Raw genomic sequence first — 22,839 nt, 5'->3', positions numbered from 1 at the left:
TTAGATGTGATAGAGGAAAGCAACCGTGGAAATGTCTCAATACCACATTGTTTTTGGTGGTGGTTCTTTACTACTGAGTGTAGACCCCTAGCTCTCCATCTGATGTGTGGCTCAGATTTGGGGGCTAAACCACAGCCCCTTGCACTCTCTCTGAGCTAATTGCTAGTTTTTCTTGGACGGTCCGTTGGCCTCTGATGCCTCTTTTATTCTTTCTGGGGAGAGGTGTGGAGGCCAAGATCCAAACTCCCTGGAAGACCCTGAGAGCAGCATGGGATGAAGACCTCCTGTATCTTGGTGGATCTCTGCGTCTTCACAGAGCCAGAAGTCTGAAGGGACCGATAGTCTGGAAATGTTTTCCTAGACCGTTACGACTTTTTGGGACTCAGTCCAGTGCTATCCCTTGTGAAACAGGAGCAGGATCCGTGCCGTGGAAGAAGAGGCAGGGTAGGAATGGGTCGGTGTTGCTGTTGGAGCCTGAACAGGCGCCCGTCCCCGTTGCCCACTGGGTGCATCACCCTGCACAGGCCACGTAAACCCTTTCTCTGAAATGGGCATCACCAAACTTGTATTATGATTTGAGGGGTTTGGGGAAGACAGATACGCATCATTGTTACCGTTTATACGCTGACACAATCGGCGCTCTTGCTGAGTGGGATTTAAAGGTGGAATGGCCTTCGAGAGAACTGAGTGTTACGGTGTGTTGCTGGGCCTGTCCCGTGCTCCCCAGACTTGCCCGAGCTGAAGAATCTCCTCAGGTGCTTGTTAACAAGGAGGGCTGCCCAGGCACACCCAGGCCGCGGGGTCAGATATCCATGGGAGGGGCCTGGGAATCTGGTTAGGGGGCAGGGTGGTGATATACCAGGATTTTGTGAGCCCATCCTGGGTTGCAAAATCCTGCATGGTGGATTCCAGATAAGTGTGTGTGCCTGTCGGACTGTGTCCCAGCTTCGAGGCAGGAAGTCTGGTCGCTGTTGATGCAGGCCGCCTCATTCAGGGTGTCCGTGATCCGGGCGGACGGAGTGAGCTTCTAGGTCCCCAGGACCGCGAGGCGGTGCACAGTTGCCCACGGCATGGCGCTGGTGTGACGAGCTCGGCTCTCCTGCCTGCCTGCGTTCTTTCTCTTGGTAAAACCCGTATGATCTTAATAACCTGCCGTGTTAAACACATAGAGCAAACTCGGTTATCCTGACAGCTTTCCGTCCCCGTGGGTCTCCGGGCTGTCAGAGTGACGGTGACGGGAGCAGTAACTGCACAGGGAGGTGACCCCCGGGCTGTGATCGTTGGCGGCCAGGCCAGCAGCTTTGTTCTTTCCTCCTGTGAGGGCTGCGAACCAGGAAGGAACGTTTCACTCGACTGCACTCAGGACAGCGTGTTCTTATTCAGCTGTTCTGGGAAAACAGCGTTTGTTGTCCTCACACAAGCCACACAAGCCCGCAAGTTTGTCCCCGTCTGTGCCCGGGCGTAGCCGGTGGCTTCCCCTTACCGACGCAGGCCTGAGCGTGGGACGTCCACGGAGGCCTAGCTCTCTGCAGCCCTCAGGAGGGAGGTTAGGCCTCTGAAAGGACTGCAGGCCTCCCAGCCTCCAGCAAGGGGCGGGGTGGCTGGGGGCTCTCACAGGCTCCAGGAGACCTGGAGAATCTCCCCTGCAGCACAGCTGGCGTGGGCCACGGCTTCCGGCCCTTCTTTCAGTTCCTTAGCGCTCAGGCTGGCTCCCGCTGTATCCATTTATTTGCATCATCGTGGGAGAAATGGATTTGCCCTGAACATCTTATTTGGATGATAAGTTCGCTTTCACACCTGTGACAAATCAACCCACTTTTTTGGAGCTGTTAAGATCGAAAAGTTGATGCATATTTATAGATTTGCAGTTTTACTTCCTTAGAGCTTGTGAGTTCTTGAGGGCATCTGCCTAAACACATTGAGAGTTAAGGATCTGGAGATTGAAAGACGAGGGTGTCGTCGTCTTCCTCCTGCCCTGTGTTCTCAGGTGACAACATCTTGTATCTGCACGGTGGTAAGTAGCAGAACCCTAAAACTAATGAATTTAAAAACAACGCATCAGGAAAATGTGAAACGTGGCAGACATTTGTTGTTCTGTGGACAAGCGTGAAAGACCAAGGCTTCCCAGTGGAAAGGCCCGGAGGTGGTCTGTGCGTGGTGTTTGCGTGTGTGTCTGTCGTGGGCAGAGAGCAGGAAGCAGGTCCTCAGGGGGGCCTCGCCGCTGGACGCCCCACTAGGGGATCATGGGTGAGCCTGGGCTGCAGCCTGCCTTCCCGGCCTCCCTTGTCTGGCTCTCTCCTGCTTTCCTGATCCGTACATCGCCTTGCTGTGGGGAGAAGCCGGAGGTGGAAACTGTCACCTGTTACAGGCAGTGGGTGTGATGACAGGTGAGTGGTTCTGCTCAGCCCCAGCTGCACAAGGAGGTGGGTGTGCAAGGACAGGGAGGAGGCAAGGCCCACACCAGGCATTTCTCAGTCCTGCCTCCAGGTCTTCAAAATAAACACCTGGTCTCTGTCCGCAGGCAAGCCGTCTGCCGAAGAAACGAATTAGAGAAAAACCCCAAACCTAGTTCCTCCCTTCCCCGAGCAAACACACATACAACAAAAGTGACAATGAAGCAAGACGTGCAATTTTAATTTCATTAAATGCCCATACTTAAAATTGTGGTCCTGCATGCCGTTATGTCTGACGACCTAAGATCTTAGTCCTAGGACTTTTTTTTTTGGTTAAGGTTTTAATGATGCCGTGCATTTCAACATCCCACCACGTTGTCTGACCTCTTTTAGAAACTCCTGCAGCCCCAAACATAGGCCGGGGCGCCCTGTAGGGTGTTAGAAAGGATTTGTTGAACTGCCTGAAGCGTGAGTCAGTTTGTCCGTGTGGGTGGAATTAGGCACCACTTGCGGCGGGCGTCCACGTATTCATGAAGTGTATTTACAAGCTGTTTTAGCTCTAGAAATGCCGGCTAATTTTTCTCAGTCTGTGTGTGAATCATAGAATTATCTCTGTAAATTAATTTCCTTAATTAACCCACAGAAGAAGGAAAACTCAGACATGTTTCATTAAGTGCCTTGCTTAGGATAATTAAAAGTGTAACAAAGTACCTTTATACGTACGCACAGTTTTGTATAAAAATGTTGTATAAACCATGACTGGTAAATGGTGCCACTTAATTTCCAGGTGAGTAGGACCCTGTTTGCATTTGTGTTCCGATGGTGGAATTTGTAGCGGCGCCTGGAGGCTCAGCTGGAGAAGCCCCTGCCTCGCTCAGGTCACGATCTCAGGGCCCTGGGATCGAGCCCCGGGTCGGGCTCCCTGCTCAGCTGGGGGGTCTGCTTCCCCCTCTGACCCTCCCCCCAAATAAATAAATAAAAGATCTCTAAGAAGCCAACCAAACAACAGGATGGTAGAATCTGTAGGCCGGTTCCTTGCCTCTGTCCCGTCCTCAGTGGGGAAGGGCCACCTCAGAGGTGCCGTGGTGGACGGGGGGGAGGACCCCTGCGTGGGGGCCGTGGTGGGCACGGCTGCGGAAGCCAGGGCACAGGTCACAAGACAGGGAGACAGGCTGCGGGTGGCGGGGCCGGGCGCTGAGGGTGCGGGTGTCTGCAGAGGGGGCAGGAGGTGAGGGCGCAAAGGGCTGTCGCCCTGTGCGGGGTGCGGGGTGTGGGGTGGGGGCCCCGCAGGGGCTGCAGCCCTGCTCCTCCCTCGGCCCTCCTGGGCCAGCCTCGGGGGCAGGGAGGTCTAGCAGGTGCTCAGCAAATAGTCGCTCAGCAGGCAGACGCAGGAGTCAGTTTCTGGAATCAGGCAGGCCCTCGTTTCCCCGCTAGCTGAATAATTGGTTGGGGGGAAGCGTCAGTTCAGTGTGGACGCAGGATAGGACCTCACAGTTGGTCCAGGTTAGTATCACCAGGAAGGGACGGCGGATGCCACTGGCCTGGGACAATGCTCTGTGTCGTCCCCCAGTCTAGAATGTGGCATCGGAATGTGACCCTGAGGAAACCCTACACACACCCCAGATCAAGACATTCCCTGAAATGGCTGGTCAGTGTCACCGCGGGCTGTCCTGGATCAGTCAATGTCACCATGGGTCAGCGTCACTGTGGGTCATTGTCACCGTGGGTCATTGTCACTGTGGGTCAGCGTCACTATGGGCTGTCCTGGACCGGTCAGCGTCACCACAGGTCTGTGTTACCATGGGTCAGTGTCACCGTGGGCTGTCTTGGACTGGTCAGCGTCACCATGGGCCCGTGTCACCATGTGTCAGTGTCACCGTGGGTCAGCATCACCGTGGCCTGTCCTGGACTGGTCAGTGTCACTGTGGGTCTGTGTCACTGTGGGTCAGTTTCACCACGAGCTGTCTTAGGCTTGGTTAAGGAGTTCTTCCAAAAACAGACTGACTTCCCTTGCTAAATCTTGAACTACCAGTGGAAGATTAAAAGTCACACACCCATATATCATAGTTACTGAAATCAGAAAACAGTTTAAAGCATCTTAATGCAACAATGGTTGAAACAGTTTCTGGTTAAGATTTATTTATTTATGAGAGACATGGTCTGAGAGAGGCAGAGACACAGGCAGAGAGAGAAGCAGGCTCCATGCAGGGAGCCTGATGCAGACACTCGATCCCGGTTTCTGGGATCGTGACCTGGGCCAAAGACAGGTGCCCAACCACTGAGCAACCCAGGCGTCCCCAGTTTCTGGTTAAACCCAGAATAATCAGCCTAAACAGATTCCATTGCTAGGGCATGTCTATGTTTCCAGCCACTGCTTTGGGAGAAAGAAAGAGGTTTGTGTGAGCTTACCAAGATGGAAAATGCAGACAGTCTAGAAACCTGAAGCCAGTAACGTAACTAAAGTATTGGAGTGTTATTTTACACAAACGTTTCTCTATCAAAATTTTAAGAATAACTTAAATGCATTGTAATATTAATAGGATCTGAATCAGAGTCCCCATGAGATTAAAATTGTTAATAACTGTCAAGTGTTTAGAAAAACGCCCGGTGCACACGTACATATAAGGGGCCTAGAGGTGTTTTCCATGGTGAATTAGCACCCTTTCAATTGAACTTTTATTTTAAAATCCATTTCTATTTATTGGTTGGCTTAAGGGTTCCCAAATATTTTCTGTTTCACAGTGAGTTATTAGTAAATCCAAAGAAACAGAACTAACAGCAGGTATTTGGTCGGAGTTTGGGTTAAATGATTTCTGTCTTCCCCTCAAGCCCTGGGAGTTCACAGGAGATGCCGGGTGAAGGTGCAAGAGATCCCAAGTAGGCCTGTCTCTTTCATACAGGACTTGATTTAGCCAAAGCCACATGTTTGAAAGGGCGTCTGACATGGACTCTTCATTACTCTTCATTTCTCCGAGAGCAGAGAAAAACAATCTCCTCTCACAATGTGCTCCACCTTTCTGCTCTAACTAGATTTGAGATAATTTAAAATATGTGACAAGTGCTCGTTGCCACTTCAGCTTTGAGGTTTGAGGAGAAAAATGTGTAAATTGTATAGAACAAGCTTACCTGCGTCAACGGGGAAAGGATCTACATGTATAAAATGCTAAATATGAGATCTTTTTTGATCCACGTGTTGGTGGCATTCTGGTAGTCATGACTCATTCCCTCGTCCTCATCACCTGTCCCGTCCGTGACAGGACACCTGTCCCGTCTGTGAGGTTCCAGGCTCCAGGCACAGGCCAAGTGCATGATCCAGTTCTGTAATGCAATTCTCCCGACAGCTTGTAGAAATGAGTGTTTCGTAGATGAGTAACTTAGGAGCTTGGTTCCATTAATGAGTAAACTGAAGTTCAGAAAAGGCAGTTTATTAGTCTCAGAAGTGGCACTTTCAGATTTGAAATACAGGGTGATTTTGTGTCCAAAGTTTTCTGGTTTGGGCTTTTTTTGTTTTTTAAATCTTAGCTGCTCTGTGAAAATTAACCTCTCAGAATTATTTCTCAGCATACTCATGAGAAACAGATTTGCTAATAACATTCTTAGCTGCACAGGTGAGACAAAAACTTAGTTCAGTTAACCAGTTTTAAAGCTTAAAAAATGAAGGGTTGTCATCAGGATGGCCACTGGAAACACACAGACAAACGCAGAATGTGTCAATGCTGAAGCCCTGCTGGAAATGTGAGGTGGCCACAGTCACTATAGAAAGATACAGTGGTTCCTCCAAAAATTAAAAACAGAATTGCCACATGATCTAGAAATCTCAGTTCTCGGCATGTGCCCCAGGCCGCCCCCCCCCCCCGCCCCAGAATTGAAAGCAGGGTCTTCCAGAGATGTTTGCACCCCTAAGTTTCAGTAGCATTTTTCATACCGCCAAGCAGAAGATGCAACCCAGCTGTCCCCTGGTGGATGAGCTGGTCAACAAAATGTGACCTAGACAGACACAGCCCTAAAGAGGAAGGAAGTGCTGACACTTGCCACAGCGTGGATGCACTTGAAGACATAATGCTCAGTGACATACGGCAGCCACCGAAGGACAGACATGCTACACCTCCACGTACGTGAAGTCCCGGGAGCAGACGAGTCAGAGACAGGGTGGGACGGTGGCTCCCGGTGGCCATGGGGAGGGGCGTGGGTGGCAATTGCCCAGTCGGTACAGAGCGTCAGTCTGGGATGACAGATGGCGGTGGTGGTGGTACAGCAGCGTGAGTGGTCTTGACGTCGGGGAACTGCGTACAGGGCCCTGGAAGTCCTGTCTCGCAGCGTCGTGCCCCCGAGTAGAGGCTGCATGGGCTGTGATGCTGGGAGAGGAGGGCCCAGAGTCTCCAGTTGGTTGCCAGCCATGTAGTTGTCACCCTGCAGCCAGTAGCAGCGTGCTGTGTGTGCCGTGTGAGCACAGTCTCGGGGGCAGAGTGGCCCCCAGTAGGCCCCTTCCTTTCTGTAAGTGTGAAAAGGTCAACACAGGAGTTTCAGGAGTTTCGGGAGCATGTGGCAGGGGCTTCCACCTTATTTTGGGGTTGGGCAGGGAGGTGGGAGTGGAGCCAGAGTTCCTCCAGTCAATGATGGTCGGCCAGCCTGGAGAGGTTGGCATGGAGGCTGCTGGGGGGCCGTGGGGGGCGGTAACCGGGATGACCTCCCCTCCCCACTGTTAAGGTCACTTGGGCTGCTGAGAGGAAGCTAGCGTGGAGTTAGAGAGCGCAGCAGGGGGCTGCTGCAGGGTCGTCTGTGACGAGGATGGTAATTAATGATCCCAGCTGACACGCGTAGGGGAGTGCCTGTGTGTCAGCCTTACATGCCTCATTGTCACTGCAGCTCCGTGAGCCGTGGGTAGATGGCATTGCCTCCACGGCTTTGCAGATGCCGAAATCCTGGAGCAGAGGGGCTAAGCCGTTCACTTGTGATCACACACGTACACCACCCGGGTCCAGAAGGGCAGGCAGGCCCAGGTGCTGGTAGGAGGGAGCTGTTTTTATTGTCCCAAAGCCCTGTGTTGGCAGGAATGTGGTGTGAGAAGGTCCAGGGGTGGTCGATGGCCTTTCATCTGGGGTCCAGGAGCCCTGTGGTCTCTCTGGCCACATCGCTTGCTTCTTGGGACAGGTGACATCTGTTGTCCCATATCTGCCAGGCTGGCCCGAGGTAGTTGAGCAATGGGCCCGTGGGGGCGTCTGTTAGGGCTGTGCGCTCCCAGGTGCCTGGCTGCTCTTCTGGGTGGGGTGGTTCTGGAACGCCCAGCGTGATCCCGGGGGGACGAAAGCCCTCTGTTGATAGGCCCTGACGTGAGCGGGTCGTGCCAGCCCCTGGGCATTGGGCTGGGGGATGAGGAACAGCCAACAAACAGGGTGCTTTTTGTGATGTTTACTTTATGCAAGACTGTGTGCTTGGCACTACAGTAAGGGCGCAAGAAACTTAGGGCTATTAAAGAATTATTTATACAGGGATACAAAAGCAAACTTCTCAAATGTTTAATGGGCCCGTTTTCTGCAGGCATCCGTGGGAAATGTGTGCCTCACGTAGTAAAGTTGAGGAAAGGTAGGTAGCGGATTTGTACAGAAGCAGGGAACTATAATTTCCATGTTTTTAAAAAATCTGCCTTGGTCACGCTTGTCATTTAATATGTTGGATTCAGGGTTGAAGGCAAAATGATAGGTAGGGAGCATTTCTCTACTCTTACTTTAAAAAAAGGGGGCAGCCCCGGTGGCGCAGCGGTTTAGCGCCGCCTGCAGCCCGGGGCGTGATCCTGGAGACCCTGGATTGAGTCCCACACCCTGGATTGAGTCCCACGTCAGGCTCCCTGCATGGAGCTTGCTTCTCCCTCTGCCTGTGTCTCTGCCTCTCTCTCTCTCTGTCTCTATGAATAAATAAATAAAAATCTTAAAAAAAAAAAAGTAAAATGGTTTCTTTTTTTTTTTTCTTCTATTGGAAAATGAAACACATGCATGTGGTTTACAAACATTTCTTAAGCAGCACAGAAGGATATAGAAAGTGGAGAACCTCCCGTTGCTTCCTCCAAGGTAGTTTTGGTTGTCTTGTGTGGTGTTCTGTGCAAGTACAAACACGCACCGCCTGCAGTGTGCACGCTAGTCTGCGCTTCGTGCTTTGCATCCTGTAGTACTTCCTGAGATGGTCACGTATCGGCACATACAAGTCTATGCCATGTGCTGTAACGGCCACACAGGTCCAGTGTTTGCAGTGACTGGTGTTTATTTACACCCCCCACCCCCAGACTGTAATGCTCTTATCAACAATATCAAGAGGTATATCTTTCATTTTTTCACACACAGCTGAGTACATCTGTAAAATAAACTTCTCCGTCTAAGTACATGTCCATTTAAAATCTTTGGAGGGCTTACGCTTAGGTTTGGGGGAGCCAGAATTTTGAACATATGTTGGGTGAACGACCACCTGTCCTTTAGAATTTAGCCTGAGTAACATGGTGTCCATCCTGCCAGCAGCTGTGAAAAGGTGCTGATTAAGTACAACAGGTCTCTTTAAACCTTGTCTCCTCGAAGGTATTTCAGCCAACTATCACTTCACGCAGGTACAGCCTCATCATCAAGTGTCTCCCTTGACCAGATACAGGCCCATCCTGACTCTCAGCACCCAGCACCCCATTAAAATGCCGGAACCTCAGGCTGCTGTGATGGGCACGGGATGGCATTCGCTCGCTCCTTGGATGAGGGACTTCGGGTATGGGGACATGGGGATGCACTGAGTGTGTCTCAGTGGAGAGTGTGCAGCTCCTGAGGGGTTTGCAACTCGCTGTAGCCACGGAACTATCTTGTTGCTCTTTTCATCTGCACGTAGGTGTTACCAGTCCGTGGGGACATTTTTCTGCCAGCTTCCTGCATGTTAACCCATTGTGGGTGTGGAGAGCTTAAACTTATTGATACCTAGGCATTTCTGCAATGTTGTTGGCTCCTTTTCACCATCTTTCCAAAGTGTGGTCTTATGAGGGTGTGAGGATGTTCGAAGAAACTGGTATTGGGTTTAGTTGCTTGGTTACATGTCCCAGCATTTAGCCTGGAGTTTGGAAGCTGGGCTTCGCATTTGATCCTCTAGACTATTAATTATATTGTGGGATGCCCCTGGAAACCTCACTAGTCAATGACATCAGTATGTCTTTTTTTTTTTTTTTTTTAAAGACAAGACAAAACACTAGTTTGCAGGTTTGTTTTGAAAGGCCATTTTCTAAAATGTTACTGATGCACTAATGAATAGGCCCTACTTTTATTTTTTATTTTTATATATTTTTTCTAATTGTTCTTGTCCCTGGTGATGGGAGATGGGTGCAGTTACTGAGCTTTTGAATGTGTGTATGTGGGTTCCAGCATGGTGTTGAGTGGCCCCGGAGTGGGAGTGCCACCAGCACCCGTTAGTCACTAGCCCTGCACTGGCGGTAGCACAGCTGACGTGCACTGAGCCGCTACTCCACGGAACCCTGCCAGTCTTTGGCCTGAGTTTTTATGGCTGAGGAGACCAAAGAGGTTAAGCTGAACACATAGCGTCTCATAGTTTGTATGTGTAGGTCCAGAACCTGAGCATGGGCAGTTACTTCAAGCCCCTATCACGGTATCCCACAAAGAACCCTTTGTGGGAGGTGGATGGTAATTTTTCCAGTTCACCTACCACCAGCCTGAGGCTCAGAATGAAATGATGTAACCATAGGTCATTAAAGGGCAGCTCCTGAGAAACCGTGCGTTCTGAAACCAGGATTCCTCAGGGTTGCTCACAGTTGTTATTTAAGGCGGGACTGCCTGTGTGGGCCTGTCCCATGTGCTAGGCCATTGGGCTTCTCTGGACCCCACTCACTGGCTGCCAGTGGGCATCCCGATGATCGTGCCACCCAAGAATGTCCCCACATGTTTCTAATGCCTTCTACTAGATGTCATATTTACATTTCTTAATTTTAAATTTGTACCATGATACTACATTGCCTCCCACGGCAATTTTTTAATCAACAGTAATCAAACTCGACTCTTGCTCATAATTTTGAATAGTTAGAATAATTGGAATAATTGTAAATGCAAATCATTTCAACACAGAATCGGAGATGAGACATCGCATCTCACCTGGCCTCCTGTTTCACACATCTCACACACACACACACACACACACACACACACACACACACACACACACCCAGAAGCATGGAGATGGCAAAGAATAAATTGGCCACTGACTGGACTCACCCTCTGTGGAGGTGAGGACCTTTTCTTCTCATTAGCAGTTTGCTTTGGGCAAATGTATTTGAGTGAGCTGTGTTTATTTTCTAATGAGTGATTTTTGACCTTTCCAAGGGAGACATTTGGAGAGTTGATGTGATTGAGTTGAAACAGCACATTATGGAACTGCGGGACAGGTTTGTGGCTATTTTTGAAAAGTTACTTTGAACGTGGTCTTTCCTTTAAACAAATTAATAATGCTGACAGCACTGGGGACTTGTGAGGAGACTCATCACTTTCACCGCAGAAGGTGTTGTGTAGGCTGCCCCAGAATTGAAGTAGAATTAAAGGCAGAGTAAATAATCTCATATATACTAATCCTGATGAATCCCATCAGGGTTTTGGGGGAATGAAAAATGGTATTGTTTGAAGACCTGCACTTGTTTAGAAAATTTATTGTATCCTTGTCGTGTGGCAGATAGGAGTTTTAAGCTCTGTGGATGAATTGGGTATAGATTTTGGCCATTGTTTATGGTACTGGTAATTTTCATGCCCTTTCTGTACCCTCAGTAAAATATAATTTTAAAGGATCACTTGCTTACCTCCCCTGAAGTCACTCGACAACTGCAGTGCTCATTGTATAGGAACAGGGCTAGAAATCAGTTCTGGTAAACATACCCTCTCTTCATCTGATGGTATTGCTCTCATTCATTCCATAGTATGCCTATTGAATATGAAACGTGTTTTTTGAGAACACATTTAATGAAGAAGTTGATTCATTATGCAAGGAAGGTCATCAGATAATTATATCTTTTTTAAAAAAATCTTTAATCTCATGGAGTTGATTTGGCCTCAAATTTAGATGGTGTTGAAACCATCAACAAAACTAAAAACCTACTGAATGGGAGAAGGTATTTGCAAATCATATATCTGACAAGGGGTTAGTATCCAAAATATATAAAGAATTTACATGACTTGATATCAAAAACAAGTAACTTGATTTTAAAAATGAGCAGAGGACCTTGAATAGATATTTTTTCCTGGAAGACATACAGATGGCCAACAGGCACATGAAAAGATGCTTAAAGTCACTCATCATCAGGGAAATGCAAATCAAAACCACAATGAGATATATCACCTGTCAGAATAGCATCAAAAAGACCAGAATAACAAGTGTTACTGAGGATGTGGAGAGAAGGGAACCCTGGTTGTGCTGTTGGTGGGGATGTAATTTGGTGCAGCCACTGGAAGTTCTTTAAAAAATTAATAATAGAACTATCATAGGATCCCCGATTCCATTTCTGAGTATTTATCTGAAGAAAATTAAAACACCAATTTGAAGAGATACCTTTACCCTTACGATTACTGGATATATTTTTAAAAGATTTTATTTATTTATTAGAGAATGAGAGAAGAGAGAGAGAGAGAGGCAGAGACACAGGCAGAGGGAGAAGCAGGCTCTGTGCAGGGAGCCCAATGTGGGACTCGATCTCGGGACCCCGGGGTCACGCCCTGGGCTGAAGGCGGCTCTCAACCGCTGAGCCACCTGGGCTGCCCTGATCACTGCATCTTTATCTGCAATAGCTGAGATATGGAAGCAGCCTAAGTGCCCAACAGTAAACGAATGGTTAAAGAAGTTGGGGTGTTTATGTGTATGTGCACACGCATGAGCACACAGGAATCTATTACTCAGCCATGATATAAAAAATGGAATCTTGCCATTGCTTACAATGTGGATAGACGTAGGGAGTATTATGCTAAGTGGAGTAAGTCAGACAAAGACAGACACTATAGGATTTCACTCAGATGTGGAATCTAAAATATAAAACAACTGAACAAACAAAACAGAAACAGATTCTTAAATAAAAGAAACAAATGTTGATGACCAGCAGGGCAGGGGCTGGGGGATGGGAGAAATAGGTGAAGGGGATTGAGAGGTCAACTGCCAGTTACAAATAAGTCATGGGATATAACGTACAGCATAGAGAATATAAATAATAATATTGTAATAACTTTGGTGACAGATGGAAACTAGATTTACCATGGAGATTATTTCATAATGTATAAAAATATCAAATCACTATGATGTACACCTGAAACTAATAATAGGATATCGCATGTCACTTATACGTCAATTAAAAAAAAACAGCAAAAGTTGGATTGCGGTTAATCAGTTAAGCCATAGAACTTGGGGAAACTGATAAATGCAGAAAAGTCTTCTGATGAATGATGGGAAAGAATTTGCAGGTGTTGGAGTAAACCTTCTCCAGATGCCCTTACACAAATTTGGAGGTGCTGAGGGATATGCATTTGATACGGACTGTGGGAAAGAAGTTCATTGAAACTGTTGATACAGATCTTTCATTACTAATTCATAAAGCGGAGAGGTTGTTTTGAAATCATCCAAGTCGTAACAGGAAAATAATTCTCCTGCTCCTCCTTATATGGCGACTGGGAGTGTTACTTGGAAAAGTCCATTCGAATCAGTAACTCCCTTTGCAGACACTTGGATTGAGAGCTATTTTATGCCTTTTTTTACTTTCACAAGGGAAAGGCCACTGATTAAAAAGCTCGACAGTGGAGAATTCCTCCAAGGAGGAAGGGGGGGGCCTTGAGATGTCAGAAAGTCCGTGAGCTTCTGGGCACCTGACACTTCTCTGGGCAGCCTTTGGCAGGGACAACAGGGATGCATCTTTTACTTGGGGTGGAGACAGAGATACCTGAAGATTTAACTAGAGGAGAAATTCACCCCAAAAAGTCCCTTTTCTTTTATCTGGGCAGCTGAATCTCATTTATCAGTTTCTCATTTATATTGTTTGATAACTGAGCCATTTGAGGATGTTGTTTTAACTTGGGCCTCCTAAGGGAGGTGATGCTTTGTAGCCTGTGGTCCTTACTACCTAGTGATGTAAACCTGAGATACCAGGGCAGTGAGTGGTTGTTCAAGTGCTCAGGTCACCTTGGGGGGTGAGAGTCAACCCCCACCCCCACCCCACCCATGGACACTTAGCTCCTGGCTGAGGAATCACTCGGTGGAAGAAACTCAAGAGCCAAGCTAAGTGAATCATTTTCACCAGGATATGGATTTCTAAGATGTAGCCTTTGGCATGCTGAGAAGCAAGAGATGGTGGTGATTCACCGCAGTATTTTTTGGAGAGTCTCTGTGTGCATCAGCATTTTCAAGGCTCTGAGCAATTCTGGAGCAAAAGCAACGGCTGATAGCGGCCAGAGAAGAGGTCTTAGTGGAATTCCACAGCCGTCCAGGGAGTGGAGAGCCAGGGGGATGGGCCCTGAAGGGAGGAGTAGGCACTGGAGATTACAAGGAGGAGGAGATCTTTCTGGTCAAGGGGGTGCCTGTACAGATCTGGGAGTGACCTGAAACTTTTGAGTTCTCCAAACCTAAGGATGTGGTTTCAACGTTAGTCTTACATGTGCATGAAGCTTTAAATGCTTTCCTGAATGCGTTGTGATAGCCTTGAAAACTGTGCTTAAATACATTTTGTAAATTATGTAAATAAATTCCTATTTTAAGTCTTAGTAAGAGACTTGTTACTTGCAGGAATCTTTGTGATTTCTACTGTGTAAATCCTTAGTGCAATGTATTTTCATGCATCGCGGTTATTTATATTGAGAAATCATTGGCTTTTAGTTCATGGGTTTTCTTGTAACGTTTAGAAAAATGAATGACACAATTAACCTCCTACTCACTGTTTCTATAAAGTTATCTGCTTGATGTCTGTAGTTCTTTGTTTAAAGAAGTCCTGTCAAGTGATGGGTAGAGAACCCAAGGCCCCTGTTTTGGGGTGGAGTTTAAAGGCTCTGAGAATTAAATAATTGTGCCTATGTGCATGTGCCTCGCTTTGCGAATTTTGCTGGCTAGCTCTTTAGCTTGGAAAACTTAAGCATAAGGGCAACAGATTAGAACCAAGATTATTTTTTTTTTTTTCTGAATAAATGGAGTTGCTTCACTTTCTAGCTTGTGTGTTCCACCTGTCTTCACTGCATGGGTCTGGCTGTATTTTTAGCTGCTTTTACACACAGGCGTGTGTGCACACACACCAACTGCTCCATGCATCAACTTGGATTTTGTTTATATGATATCCATTAGGACGTAGATCCCTCACGTACATCTATGCAGCTGGAATTCAAGGCTTTCTATCAGTTGTCACGTACTGGTGTACAGGAAGGACCAGCAACGTAACTGGCTTTACTGGGGAAATAAGGGACTGCGACGGCATGGACATGTGTGTTACCCCTGGGTCGCTTGGTCCAAATCCTAGGGATCTGGCTCCCAGATAGCACGGGCCAGTTACTTCATTGCTGATAACCTGGCGGTCATCCCGGTCCTAGGACTGTGGATGCTTTTCTATATGTTTGTGATGGAGCAGTGTTTAAAACGGATCAGCACTGCTAAGGAACGATCTTCAAAAGGTTAGTGTTTCCTGTGGATGTAAAATGAACGTGTTATCATAGGTTTTATTGGACTCCGTGAGAGACTCAAAGGAAGATTGGAGGAATTGGGAAAAAAGCGGACGACTTGATTAATCTAGAACAGAGCAGGACAAAGTGCTGTGGTGGGGTAGCTTGTGTTTCAGGTGGAGAACGAGTCCTGCCTGCCTTCTGGGCGGGAGCCCCGCAGGCCCCTGACCCGGGCGCCCCCGCCCGCCGCTGCCCGCCCGCCGCACCGCGAGGTCCTGGCCGTCTGGTCTTCCCGGACTCCTAGAGGTTCTCCTCCAGCCCGGTCGGCTGAGCGCGGAGCTTCAGCCCTCGCGGGGCGCTCCTCCCGCAGTCGGGCCCTGCGCACCAGGCACGCGCCCCGTGTCCGCAGTCTGGCTTTGGGGCCCGGCCCCCGCTCCCCGCTCCGCTCCCCCCCCACCCGGCTCCCTCGCCCCCATCCCCCCACCCAGCGCAGCCCTGGCGCGGTCCCTGATGCAGCCGTCCCGTGACCACCGAGCGGCCAGCGCTCTGCCGCGTTTAAGAGGCAGGCGGGGGCCGGCATCATCGGATATTTGATTTTCATTAAACACCCTACCTATTGATTCATGAGAGACACGCAGAGAGGGCAGGGCCCCGGGCAGGGGGCCCGGCGGGGACTCGATCCCGGGACCCGGGGTCACGGCCTGGGCCCCGGGCGCTCCCTCGGATATTTTTTTTTTTAAGATTTATTTATTTATTTATTCATGATAGAGACAGAGAGAGGCAGAGACCCAGGCAGAGGGAGAAGCAGGCTCCATGAAAGGGGCCCGACGTGGGACTCGATCCCGGGACTCTAGGGTCAGGCCCTGGGCCAAAGGTGGGTGCTAAACTGCTGAGCCACCCAGGGATCCCCCTCGGATATTTTAAATGAACCACAGCCGCTGAGAAGAGGAGACCGCAGCGTTCCTCGTGCCCGTAGCCGGCTCGGGCAGCCCGGAGGGCGCAGGGGGGCGTCTCCGTGGAACGGGGTCCTTCGTGCCCTGGCAGAGGGGACTGTGCAGGCGACCCCGTGGCCCGACCCGCTGCGCCCGGGGCCACGCACCGGGAGGGGCTGGCGTCGGCGCCCCCCTTCAGGGACCCGGAGGCCAGGGTTCCAGGCCGACGTGTGATTGGCCGGCGTCGGCGCCTTGCGTTCCCGGCCAGCCTATGAGCGGCTGCGCTGGGGTCAGGTGCTCCCGCAGGTCCAATCCGCGGTGGCTGTGTGGCTGCGGCTGCCGCGCGCCGGGTCCCCGAAGTGGGCGGGGCCGCGCAGGCGCCCTGGGGCCTGAGTGCTCCCGCCGTTGGAGTCACGTGGTCCGCGTGGTCCTCGGAGCTGAGGCGACGACGGCCCCCGAGCGGGACGCGGCGGGAGAGCGGCTTCCGCGGCGCCGGGCCCCGTTTCCTCGCAGGGTCTGCGGCCGCTTGCAGGTGTCGGAGGAGGAAACTGGGAGGCTCCCGTCGGCGCCCGGCGGCGTTGAACACTCCCTCAGTATGTAAAGGGCGGCAGCACTGCCGGCGACGCCGCGGGCCTCCACCTGCTCCAGCCGGGAGGCGGAGGCTGTGGAGGCCGCGGGGCACGGAGGAGCCCGGGGGTCAGGGCTCGGGACGAGGCGGCGCGGAGAGCGGGAGGGTCTCGCTGCGGCGGGGGGCGGGGGCGACCCCGAGGCCCGGAGCCCGAGGGGGAGGGGGAGGGGCGGCGGGCGACCCCGAGGCCTCCAGGAGGGGTCAGAGCAAAGCCGAGGGCCCCAGTTGGTCCTGGCCCAGGGGTTCTTGGCCTGGAGACGCCCAGCTGTGGGGGTCTGGGGCGCCCAGGATCCCGTCACCCCCTCGGGTCCCTCCGCAGAGGTTTCAGACTTCAGGTTCCTCTGCAGCAGGATCCAGGCTCGGAGCAGGGAGCCCTGGGGGTGGGTGGGGGTGAGGGTGCAGGCCCAGCAGGGAGGGAGCAGGTGCTTCAGCTCCTGTGTCAGTGTGAGGTGACCTCTGCCTGTGAGACTTCCTGACCAGTTGGGGAGACGGTGTGTAAGAGGGAGGCTGCTGGGACCTCGCTGCCGGAGACCTCGTTGAGGTGGATTTTTTAAGGATTATAGCTTTTGATCATCTGTAATTAAGACTTTTCTGGATGGTGCCCAATGGCCCAAGGATGGTCTAATGGAAAGTAAATTAGGTTGATGGTGGGTGGGAGTCATTACCCATCCAGGCCTTACTGGGTGCACTTGTGACGTTTTGAGAACAATGTTCTTGTTAAGGAAAAGTCAGATCACGTGGAAAATTCCCCTATTATTATAAGTATGTTGACTTCCGATTTTTGTAAGCCTGAGGCCAGGCATGATTGACAAGGGAAGGCTGGTAGGGAGAAGTGCAGAGTCACACGTGTAACAATGAACAGATCGTTTGAAGGTGGAGAGTCCCTTAGCTTTGAAAATGATGACAAAGTGGGGCAGCTGGGGGCTCCGGGGGTGAGCGTCTGCCTTGGGCTGAGGGCGTCACCCCGGAGTCCCGGAATCGAGTCCCACGTCAGGCTCCCTACATGGAGCCTGCTTCTCCCTCTGCCTGGGTCTCTGTGTCTCTTTTTCTGTGTCTCTCAGGAATAAATAATTAAAATCTTTTTAAAAAGAAAGAAAAGAAAATGATGACTAAATGTGCAAAGTAAGGTGGGTGAGCTGACCTGAGAAGTTTGATTTGATAGAATACAGGATTTTGTGGCTGATGATCTCTAGCTGCCGCAGGTGCCGGAGCGTGATGAGCAGGGACAGAGCACAGCCCTGACCCCCGAGGAGCTGTGATTGACGTTGAGGAAGGTTGTATGGGCATATCCACGGTAGTGGTTTTGTGACCGCCAGACCCTCCTCCAAGGAGGAAGGGGGGGCCTTGAGATGTCAGAAAGTCCGTGAGCTTCTGGGCACCTGACACTTCTCTGGGCAGCCTTCGGCAGGGACAACAGGGATGCATCTTTTACTTGGGGTGGAGACAGAGATACCTGAAGATTTAACTAGAGTAAAACTACTGCGTTTGTCTGAAAGCCCTTTCTGTGTCCCAGACGTCCTCAGTTCCACCAGGAAGAAGGAGATGACGTTGGTGGGTCTCTCAGGCTGCTTTCAGGGGTTAAAATGAGATCCCTGCAATGTCCAGGAACGATGTCCAGGAACCGTGCGGGGCTCCTGGCAGGGAAGCGCCCGGACATCTGCTCTTCCCTCCCTGTACCGCGTGGCACCCAGAAGTGGGAATACCGCTTTGCGTGTTCCACTGCTGAACTGCAGGCTCCTTCTGAGGAGCTGCTCCCGCATCCCCGGGCCCCCACCCAGCCAAGGTCTGCCCAGCGGAAGGATGAGGGTTCTTTCCTTTTTCCTTCTCGGGAAGGCCCTTGCCTTCTCTCTGGGGAAGGGGCGCGAGGGGTGATTTTCGCCAGAGGTCACCCTCAGGCCTCCAAGGATTCGCCTCTGGGCAGTTACCAGTTCGCTCTGTTCCCATCGATTTCTCTGTCGCTTCCTGGAGTACAGTTGCTTTCTCTTTATCGTCTTTGGGAATGACTAAGTGCTTTGTATTTCTCTGAAAATGTCACCCCCTCCCCCAGATGCTCTCCCTCAGCTCCCACATGTTAGTGGGCTGCAGTTTGCAAACGTGTCCTTTTCTTTCAGATGAACCCGTTCCTCCAAACTCTTCTATTCAGATGCACTTTACAGAAGAGAAGGAAAAAGAAAGCCCTTTGAGAGGCAAGTTGAGAAGTCGCCAGGGGAGTTCATGGATGATTTCCTTGTAGTTTGCGTTTTTTTTGCGCCCTGGTGAGCAGCTTGGAGAAGGAGCTGGGGCTTCCTGGAAGAAGCAGGGGCTGGGGAGGGGGGCAGGAGACCCTGTTCCCTCTCGGTGCTAGGTTTCTGGTGGAAGGAGGAAGGCCGTGCAGTGAGGGGCAGCTCAAGGCATCCCTGGCCCAGAGGCCGAGGCTGCCGCCAGCAGAAGGCAGGTGTCTGCAGGTGTGCAAGTGCATGTGCCCCTTCCAGTCAGCCATGTGCCTGGGGCCCGCCAGCTGGCCCTGAAGCCCCCCGCTGCCAAGAGACCACGGAGCTGCTTCTCCAAGCAGAGCAAAGGAAAAAAATTGGATCCGTTAAACTGTGTTTGTTGAGTCTTATTGATTAGGAGGAAAGCACTAACTTTGTACTTTGGATTTTGAAGTTTCAAATTAAGTGTTAATTTGCATTTGCTGTTTATGAGTGAGAATGAGGAAACTTGTACTGGTTTTTTTTACTATTCTAATAAAGTGTAATTTTAATGAAAAAAGTAATAAAAATACAAAAGTGTAATTAAATTGATCTTGTGCTGTGACTGGGCTCCGTATCGTTCCTGTCTAATTTCACACCGTTACCCCCCCCCCCCCCCCGAGAAGAAACAACTGAATTATAATTGCACAGTTTGGGCCAGGGCTGCCAACAGCAAAGCATGCCCGCTGCCCTTTCCGTGTCACGTGTCCGGGGTGGACAATGGCAGTTGGTTTCAGCACTGTCGCCCCGTCGTCCTGTGGGCAGCCTCTCCCTCCCAACCTGTCAGACTGACCCGGCCCCCCCAGAGGAGGCCACTGCCCTCCCTGATCCAGGAGGAAGAGGGCTAGCCTGCCTTGCAGAGTGTCGTGACCTTGAATCTTTCCTCTCCTCAGCCTTGCCGCTTGAGCTCACTCCTCTCTCTCTCTCTGAGCTCTGTGCTCCAGGTGTGGTTTTCTTGAGGGGGAGTCAGCAGCAGTAGCACAGCAGGGTGAGTGCCACTGTCCACAATTCGTGAACAAGGGCAGGCTACCTTGCTGGGTGCTCTGCCCCCCAGCATTGCACCTGTGCCTGGGCCATAGCCCTACCGGTGTGATATGGATAAGTACCCTGCCCAGCCCCCAGGTGCTTAAGCTGTGCCAAGGTGAGCACAGTTCACCGGGCTTACTCCCAAGCCTCAGAAAGAACCCCCGTTATTTCTCTGCGGCGTGTGTCAGGGGTAGAAAAACCTGCAGCTCTGCTGTGCTGTCCCTGTGCCAGGTCCCATGTGCACACGGTCCCCAGGGGCTCTCAGCCGCTTTAACCGTTAGCTCCTTGATAAAAAGAGTCCATCCAGGCCTGTTTTTGTTTCTGTCCTCAAGCCACTCACTGTCAAGACCTTACCCCCTCTTGCAGGAGGAAGGCCCGCCTGGTAGCCTTTACTCAGGACAAATCAAAACCAATTTGAAACCAGGAAATAGTGAAAGAATCCTTAAGTGAATTGGAATTGAACAGCAGGTTTGGTGGCTTTCACCTGGGAGCCGGAACTGTCCTGTGTCTTTGGTCCCCTGCAGACTTGATGGGATCTCCTTCCTACTTGGCACTGTGGCCTGGTGTCTGCTCCCATTAGCTGGGGATCCCAACGCCTCCCCGCTAGGGTTCTCCTAGGATTAAATGCGACAGCATTTACTTAATTTACCGATGGTGTCCGGTGGTCCTAGCTCATGTCCTCACCATCGTCTTGTACCTGGCAGTGAGGATGCAGGAAGGCCCTATGAGCTACTTGCCCTTCGGCGAGTGCATCACAGAGTCTTATATCCACTCTTTTTGGGTATTTTCTTTCCTCTCTTCCTCAAGGAGAATAGAAAGTTCTCCTTTTTGAACTGTTTCCCACTTCTTGAAAGTACTTACAATTAAATATTCATGCAGGTATGGCATGTCGTTTGAAGGTGGAATTGTCAGTAGGTTCCTCCGTAACTTTCTGGTGGCACGTTGTCTCTGCGTCTGTGACTTTTCTGACGGCCATCATGTTCTCTAGATTTCCCTGCTGCAGTGGGAGAAGCATCTAGAGCAAAAAACAAATTAACACGGCAGAAAATTACATCTTGTGAAGGGTACGGATTTCTTTTGAAACTGCTCCTTTGAGGCCCAGGCAGATAAGTGGGCCTACCTTACAAGTGACAGAACTAGTCAGCTTTCCCGTAACTCAGAAGACTTCTGTGGACGCTGAATTACTTGGTTCTTTTCCTTTAAATGATTCATGAGTTGGAACCATACAGCATATTCTGTATTTAATTAGCCTGGCCTCTTTTCTGTGAACATTTTCCTTTTGGTTTTTTGGTGTCTCTACACCTGCATAGAAGCTGTAAAGACGAGCGAAATTGGGGGCGCTTGGGTGGCTCAGTGGGTTAAGCATCTGCCTTTGCTCAGGTCATGATCTCAGGTCCTGGGATTGGAGCCCCACATCAGGGTCCCTGCCCAGTGGGGGTCTGGTTCTCTCTCTCTCTCCCTCTGCTCCTCCCCCAACTCTTGGGCGCTCTCTCTCTCTTTCTCATGCTCACTCTCAAATAAATAAACTTTAGGAAAAAAAGAGGAACAGTTTTGCCTCACCTACTGTTTAGCTTGGAGTAGCACCCTTACCTGTTCTGAGACACAGAGTCCTTATCTGTCTGCAGGCTTCACAGCAATTAGAAGATCAAATGACTATCAGTACCTTAGCCTAGTTTTTAGCACAAAGTCATTTGATTATTACCTGTATTTTCATAGGTGTTTCTGTACCTACAGAAAGGAGAATCTAACTGCCAGTGGAACATTCATCTATTTATATCATAAAACATCTGTCCTACAGTCTCTAGAGATCCTGCAGGTTGACCTCAAACAACCATCCAATCAGCCAAAACACCTTCCCCAGACGTGTCAACATCTTTCTGAGATAAGTCCTTGTAGTCAGTGACTACCTGCATTTCTCTTCCCAGAGCATTTTATTTTGGTCCAGATACGGGGATTCGTGGACTCCCAGGCACGTGCCAGGGTAACAGCACCTTTCCCAACAGGCAACACGTATGCGTTGTATTTGAAGTCAGGGCAGTGGTGACCTTTGGGGAGAGTGGTGGCTCCACATGTGTATTTGCTTTAGCTCAACTAAGTGAGCCACTCAAGATTGCTGTGCTTTGCTGTATGCATGCCATATATTAACATGGATGCCGATGGATTTTTTTAGAAAGTGAACTTTGTCCTCTTCCTGGAGGTACCATAACTCACACCTGTATTGGAAGGGTGCTATGTCATTCTTAGTTGGGAAAGTCTTTAGTGAAATTAAATGAGGAAGCAAGTCCAAGCCTTTAAGGGGATGCAGGCCGAAGATGATTTCCAAGCTTTTCGATAATCTACGTTCATATATATGTAGTCTTTAGATGTTCCACTTGCCTTGCTAGGGATTGCGTTTGGTACAAAAGTGAAGATTTAAACATGGTGCTGCCCTTGTCGTTGTAATTCTTAGAGTTTGAGAAATGATTCCCTCTTGCTTTTTTTTTTTTTTTAATCTTTCTCTGTATCATCAATTAGCAAATTATCTGCCTTAGTAGAGGAGAGATAATTTATAAAAGCAAATGATTCTGAAACTCATGCTATACCATTAAATGCGCTTGGGTACAGTTTTTTATTCACAGGAGATTTAAAAGCTTGCTTTCCCATGGCTTTGCCTAATAACATCTTCTCTGTATACCATGGTAGCCAGAAACCAGCCGGGAAGTGGGAAAGCACAGGTATTGCTATGGGACGAGAATAAGAAGTAAACAGTGGTTACCCTGGATTTTAGTTTAGTTTTTTTTTTTTTTATATGTAGTTCATTATATTTTATTTTACTTATTGTTTCCTCCTAGGTTGAAAGGAAGGCTGATGCAGAGAAATAACAACACAATTCAGGTAAATGGGTTTTTAATTTCTTCCTGTACGTCTTATGCTCGGTTTATATTTCCCATGTTTTCCCCTGAGAAGAACTAAAAAAAAAAAAAAAAAAAAAAAAAACCTCCACAATTTTTGAATTTG

General features: G+C 49.8%; 1 protein-coding gene across 4 annotated transcripts in view; it reads left to right on the top strand.

Annotated features, from left to right (window-relative positions):
• Nucleotides 1-22,839, top strand: part of SGMS1 (sphingomyelin synthase 1) — a 245,197-nt gene that overhangs the window by 78,551 nt on the left and 143,807 nt on the right. For all 4 annotated transcript variants that reach the window (XM_041728684.1, XM_041728685.1, XM_041728687.1 and 1 more), the window contains one exon: nucleotides 22,674-22,716. The gene's annotated coding sequence lies outside the window, so the exon portion shown is untranslated. The remainder of the gene's footprint in view (nucleotides 1-22,673; nucleotides 22,717-22,839) is intronic.

Source organism: Vulpes lagopus, chromosome 14, assembly GCF_018345385.1.
Source record: "Vulpes lagopus strain Blue_001 chromosome 14, ASM1834538v1, whole genome shotgun sequence".
In the NCBI taxonomy this organism is placed as follows: Eukaryota; Metazoa; Chordata; class Mammalia; order Carnivora; family Canidae; genus Vulpes; species Vulpes lagopus.
Note: the sequence above shows the minus strand (reverse complement) of the source record. Positions and strands in the feature narration are given on the sequence as shown.